Source organism: Procambarus clarkii, chromosome 33, assembly GCF_040958095.1.
Source record: "Procambarus clarkii isolate CNS0578487 chromosome 33, FALCON_Pclarkii_2.0, whole genome shotgun sequence".
Lineage (NCBI taxonomy): Eukaryota > Metazoa > Arthropoda > Malacostraca > Decapoda > Cambaridae > Procambarus > Procambarus clarkii.
The window spans coordinates 34,022,341-34,029,840 of record NC_091182.1 but is presented as its reverse complement, the minus strand read 5'-3'; positions in this window follow the sequence as shown (position 1 = coordinate 34,029,840).

Genomic DNA, 7,500 nt, shown 5'->3' with positions numbered 1-7,500 from the left:
GTTGGTTAGGTTCGGTCATATATCTACGTTAATTTTAACTCTAATAAAAAAAAATTGACCTCATACATAGAGAAAAGGGTTGCTTTATCATTTCATAAGAAAAAAATTATAGTAAATATATTAATTCAGGAAAACTTGGCTTATTAGGCAAATCGGGCCTTGAATAGTAGGCTGAGAAGTGAGTTCTGGCTACTAGGTACGACATATATATATATATATATATATATATATATATATATATATATATATATATGTCGTACCTAATAGCCAGAACGCACTTCTCAGCCTACTATTCAAGGCCCGATTTGCCTAATAAGCCAAATTTTCATGAATTAATGTTTTTCCGTCTACCTAACTTACCAAACCTAACCTAACCTAGCTTTTTTTGGCTACCTAACCTAACCTTACCTATAAATATAGGTTAGGTTAGGTTAGGTAGGGTTGGTTAGGTTCGGTCATATATCTACGTTAATTTTAACTCCAATAAAAAAAAAATGACCTCATACATAGAGAAAAGGGTTGCTTTATCATTTCATAAGAAAAAAATTATAGTAAATATATTAATTCAGGAAAACTTGGCTTATTAGGCAAATCGGGCCTTGAATAGTAGGCTGAGAAGTGAGTTCTGGCTACTAGGTACGACATATATATATATATATATATATGTACATATATATATATATATATATATATATATATATATATATATATATATATGTCGTACCTAGTAGCCAGAACTAACTTCTCAGCCTACTATGCAAGGCCCGATTTGCCTAATAAGCCAAGTTTTCATGAATTAATGTTTTTTCGTCTACCTAACCTAACCTAACCTAGCTTTTTTTGGCTACCTAACCTAACCTTACCTATATATATAGGTTAGGTTAGGTTAGGTAGGGTTGGTTAGGTTCGGTCATATATCTACGTTAATTTTAACTCCAATAAAAAAAAATTGACCTCATACATAGTGAAAAGGGTTGCTTTATTGTTTCATAAGCAAAAAATTATAGTGAATAAATTAATTCAGGAAAACTTGGCTTATTAGGCAAATCGGGCCTTGAATAGTAGGCTGAGAAGTGAGTTCTGGCTACTAGGTACGACATATATATATATATATATATATATATATATATATATATATAATATATATATATATATATATATATATATATATATATATATATATATATACATATATATTTATATATGTACATATATATATATATATATATATATATATATATATATATATATATATATATATATATACATATATATATATATATATATACATATATATAACTGAAAACTCACACCCCAGAAGTGACTCGAACCCATACTCCCACAACTGGTATGTACAGGGACGCCTTAATCCGCTTGACCATCACGACCGGACAAAAGGAAGTGATAGCCGAGGCTATATGAACCACTTCCCCGCCGGCACTCGGATGGTAATCTTGGGCATAGCATTTTATCAAATCACCTCATTCTTTGGGGCACACGTGAGGAACACAAATGCAAACAAGCCTGAATGGTCCCCAGGACTATATACAACTGAAAACTCACACCCCAGAAGTGACTCGAACCCATACTCCCACAACTGGTATGTACAGGGACGCCTTAATCCGCTTGACCATCACGACCGGACAAAAGGAAGTGATAGCCGAGGCTATATGAACCACTTCCCCGCCGGCACTCGGATGGTAATCTTGGGCATAGCATTTTATCAAATCACCTCATTCTTTGGGGCACACGTGAGGAACACAAATGCAAAGTGGTTCATATAGCCTCGGCTATCACTTCCTTTTGTCCGGTCGTGATGGTCAAGCGGATTAAGGCGTCCCTGTACATACCAGTTGTGGGAGTATGGGTTCGAGTCACTTCTGGGGTGTGAGTTTTCAGTTGTATATAGTCCTGGGGACCATTCAGGCTTGTTTGCATTTGTGTTCCTCACGTGTGCCCCAAAGAATGAGGTGATTTGATAAAATGCTATGCCCAAGATTACCATCCGAGTGCCGGCGGGGAAGTGGTTCATATAGCCTCGGCTATCACTTCCTTTTGTCCGGTCGTGATGGTCAAGCGGATTAAGGCGTCCCTGTACATACCAGTTGTGGGAGTATGGGTTCGAGTCACTTCTGGGGTGTGAGTTTTCAGTTGTATATAGTCCTGGGGACCATTCAGGCTTGTTTGCACATATATATATATATATATATATATATATATATATATATATATATATATATATATATATACATATATATATATATATATATATATATATACATATATATATATATATATATATATATATATATATATATATATATATATATATATATATACATATATATATATATATATACATATATATATATATATATATACATATATATATATATATATATAATATATATATACATATATATATATATATATATATATATACATATATATATAATATATATATATATATATATATATATATATATATATATATATATATATATATATATATATGTCGTACCTAGTAGCCAGAACTCACTTCAGCCTACAATGCAAGGCCCGATTTGCCTAATAAGCCAAGTTTTCATGAATTAAAATATTTTCTCTAATTTTTTTCTTATGAAATGATAAAGCTACCCATTTCATTATGTATGAGGTCAATTTTTTTTATTGGAGTTAAAATTAACGTAGATATATGACCGAACCTAACCAACCCTACCTAACCTAACCTATCTTTATAGGTTAGGTTAGGTTAGGTAGCCGAAAAAGTTAGGTTAGGTTAGGTTAGGTAGGTTAGGTAGTCGAAAAGCAATTAATTCATGAAAACTTGGCTTATTAGGCAAATCGGGCCTTGCATAGTAGGCTCAGAAGTGAGTTCTGGCTACTAGGTACGACATATATATATATATATATATATTATATATATATATATATATATATATATATATATATATATATATATATATATATATATATATATATGTCGTACCTAGTAGCCAGAACACACTTATCAGCCTACAATGCAAGGCCCGATTTGCCTAATAAGCCAAGTTTTCATGAATTAATATGTTTCCTCTAGTTTTTTTCTTACGAAATGATAAAGCTACCCATTTCATTATGTATGAGGTCAATTTTTTTAATGGAGTTAAAATTAATGTAGATATATGACCGAACCTAACCAGCCCTACCTAACCTAACCTAACCTATCTTCATAGGTTAGGTTCGGTTAGGTAGCAGAAAAAGTTAGGTTAGGTTAGGTAGGTTAGGTCGTCGAAAAAACATTAATTTATGAAAACTTGGCTTATTAGGCAAATCGGGCCTTGAATAGTAGGCTGATAAGTACGTTTTGGCTATTAGGTACGACATATATATATATATATATATATATATATATATATATATATATATATATATATATATATATATATATATATATATATATATATATAATATAATATAATACAAATACACACACACAGTATATGACAGTCTCAGACCACAGTCTCAGAATTGAGAGGTGGATTGCTGGTGCGGGGGTCTGGGGCTCCCCCTTTCTCCCTCCCATGTAGGGGGGGAGCTGCACAAACAGCGGCACGGCAACACGTGCTTCTTAAGATATGGTGACCATATCTTAAGAAGCACATCAACAAACTGGAAAAGGTGCAAAGACATGCTACTAAGTGGCTCCCAGAACTGAAGGGCAAGAGCTACGAGGAGAGGTTAGAGGCATTAAATATGCCAAAACTAGAAGACAGAAGAAAAAGAGGTGATATGATCACTACATACAAAATAGTAACAGGAATTGATAAAATTGATAGGGAAGATTTCCTGACACCTGGAACTTTAAGAACAAGAGGTCATAGATATAAACTAGCTAAACACAGATGCCGAAGAAATATAAGAAAATCCACTTTCGCAAACAGAGTGGTAGACGGTTGGAACAAGTTAGGTGAGAAGGTGGTAGAGGCCAAGACCGTCAGTAGTTTCAAAGCGTTATATGACAAAGAGTGCTGGGAAGACGGGACACCACGAGCGTAGCTCTCATCCTGTAACTACACTTAGGTAATTACACATTACGTGACGTCATACTCGTTTGTTCATTTCTGTTTCAGGAGTTCTATCCACTTATTCGTTTTTTTGTAGCAATTTTCACCAGAATAGGGGTTTGTTTTGGGACACTTACCTTTCTGAGTGAGTAGCCAGGTCGATGGCAGACATAGAATGCTTCCAACCACATGGGGTTTTCTAAAGGCCATTGCTGCTCATGCCTCTTCTGAGGGGCCAGGTTCTGGTTCGTGGGCCCCGGTAGGCCCACAGAACTCCATACACATGACTGATGCCAAAGTCTGACATTAGCATATCAGCGCAGATAGTTCTGGGGAGCCTCCGGGTCTCACCCAGAAAATGGCGTTTCATTACATTCAATGCTTTTTTTTCATACATTTTTTGTAGTTAATTTTTTAGAAAAGGCTTTTTATTTTATATTTTTTTGAAAGCTCAAAATTCATATTAATTTTGTGTCTGAATTGGCTTAAATTTTAATATATAATCCTAACTATGGCAGATCACTCTTGGTTGTTTTATTTGAAACAGGTACACTGCTAATGTAGTTTGTTACTGTTATTGCTGCATTCCTAGTGAGTAAGGCAAGTTACAACACTTTTCTGATGTTTTCATCTATAATATGGCTCATTCGGGTGGGATAAACCGTAAGATGTTTATCTTTTGCCAGTATTTAAGATATTTTTTTTTCTAGGGGGAGCCCCTATAGCTCTCCAGAGCTATCCAGGCTGATATAAATATCCCTAACTTTGGCATCAGTTGATGTGGGTGGAGTTCTAGGCCTAACGGGGGACCATGAGCCAGAACCTGGTCCCCTCAGAGAGGCACGAGGAGTAATGGCCTATAGAAATGCACATGTGATTTTGGAGCATTCTATATCTGCCATCGACCGGGACAGGCAACCAAAAAGGTAATCACCCAAAACAAACCCCTTCTGGTTAAAATGACAAAAATAGACACATGAGTGGACAACTCTCCAAGTGAAAATGAGCAAACGAACATGACGTCACATGAGCTGTGCCACATGTCTGTGTAGCTCCCCCCTTTCCGGGAGTGAGAAGGGGAAGGGGGAGCCCCAGATCCCCCGTGCCGGCGATCCACACCCCATTTCTTCGGCTGATGTGATCTGGCATGGTCGTGTGGCTCCGGACTCTTGTGTTGTGCTGTCCTCTGTTTCAGTACTGCTCTTACAGTGGCATGCGAGCTGGGAGTAATATTCACAGGTACTCGGGCTGCATGTGCTTAGGGTCACCTTTCCTGAGTGCCCTGTAAGTACCACTCTTGGGGCTTGGGGTTCTCTTCCACAAGGCACCTTGGGTCTACCTCTGTTGGTCTTTTACTGCTCGGCGATTGACCGCCCCGAGTGTTTTGGGAGGTTTCCACACTTGTTTGCCTTGGGATAAGTGATAGTTTTTGCACTGGTAGGGGCACAGGATGCGCAGCTAGTTTTCACCTATAACAGCTGTCGGCTCTGTTCCCTCTGGGTACGTTGTCTTCTTGCGAGGTTTTTCTTTCTTTTTGCCTGGTGGGGGGTCAGCCTTGGTTTTCCTTCCCCCTTTTATACTGAGGTTTACTTTTGTTTGGTGGTACCCCCTACTTCATTCTCTTGAGTGGACACGTCATGGGGATTCAGCATTAGCACTGTTGGTTGATAGCTTGGGCACCAGTTAGCAGTATCCTGCCTGGGATTACCCTTAGCAGACCCAGTCTAGGGGGGCCCTGGGAAACTCCGCGGGGGCACTCAGGTTTGATGGATGCGACCTCTTGAGACCCCCCCTCTCGCTTTATGCGAGTTTGATGGTTGCTCTGTCCCCTTGTCTCAGGGTGGTGCTCATTGTTTTTGCCTCCGTCATGCTGCCTGTTGGGTCAGTGACACATTCGACCCCGAGTCCTGCGAGTTTTGTTGCTTGTTTGTTACTCAATTCACCCAATCTACTGATGACGTTATTCGGGTGCAGGCGGCTCGCACGTTGCAGGATAGGTTTAGGTTGTTGCAGCATGCTAGGTTGGTTGCTTCCCGGGATGCCCCGAGGCTGCCCCGTTTTGCTTATATGGACCCGGACTTGAGGGTGTTGGTCGTGTTGGCCTTGGTTCAGTCTGTATCCCCTTGTTCTTCCCCTGCTGCGGTTCATTCGATCCCCATTCCCTTCTTCCAGCTCCTAAGCATCTGGGGGCTTCGTTTAGAGGTTTCTGAGTCTCGGGCAATTTTGAGGGTTACCCCTTCTGGGGTGGCGATGGAGACATTCGAGTCTGTTCCTCCAGCTGGAGCTCCGGGGTCTGACCAGTGGGCCCACTCTCTTCCTGCTATTTTGGCTGACCCGGCCTTTTCTTGTGAGGCCGGGGCTTTGAAGGACAACTCGCCCCCGGGGCCTGACGTGGAGGTTCCCGGGGTTGGGGAGGAGCTGGCTTGAGAGCCTTGGAGCTCATTGAACTCTATATGGGTTTTCAGGCCCTCCGAGCAGGGCTTACTGTTACAAGGAGTCGTCTCCATGCTGGGTTATCTTGAGGTTATCTATCTTGAGATGATTTCGGGGCTTTAGTGTCCCCGCGGCCCGGTCCTCGACCAGGCCTCCACCCCAGGAAGCAGCCTGTGACAGCTGACTAACACCCAGGTACCTATTTTACTGCTAGGTAACAGGGGCATAGGGTGAAGAAACTCTGCCCATTGTTTCTCGCCGGCGCCCGGGATCGAACCCGGGACCACAGGATCACAAGTCCAGCGTGCTGTCCGCTCGGCTGACTGGCTCCCAGGTTGGTAACCGAGTTCGTTATGAGGTTCTGGTTTCGTCCTGGCATGTGGACTGTCCTTTGTTCTTGCTGGATGCTTGGGACGCCTTCTGTCATACCCGCACGCTTAAGTGGCATGAGGCGTTGTTTGTGGTTCAGGTTTACCTGGGGGGTGACTTTGAGCACCTTAATGAGTGTCTTCTCGCTCCGGCCCTTCTGTGGGATGTTGGCACAGTTCAGCTTCACATGCAGGTTCCTTCCCTGTCGGGTGCGCTTGTGGCTGAGGACTTACGCGTGCGTGGCTTGTCGGCTTCGGTCCTGCATTTCTTTTCCCTCCTGGAGCTGTCTTCAGATTGGCTTATGGAGGATGTACAGTTGAGGCGCTTCGGGCTGTTCCTGGGTCTGGTGCCTTGGTCTCAGCTGCTCGTACATCGTCTGCGCTTTTGAAGCTGTTTGCGCTGATTCTGCGGGATGCACTATCGCGGTTTTTCGTGGCACGTCTCGTGTGTCGACAGGTGGTGCTTGCTTCCTCCTTGAAATCTTCTTGGGCCCTGGCTCTTAGATTGTCTTCGCCCTTTTGGCCTTTGCTGTTTGCGGCCTCTGCGGTTGAGCAGAGTACTCGGACCACAAGCTCATTGAAGTGCAAACTAACATTAATAACGGTAGTAGGCCCAAGAGAAACAACAAGCGAGAAGGGTTATTCAATAAATT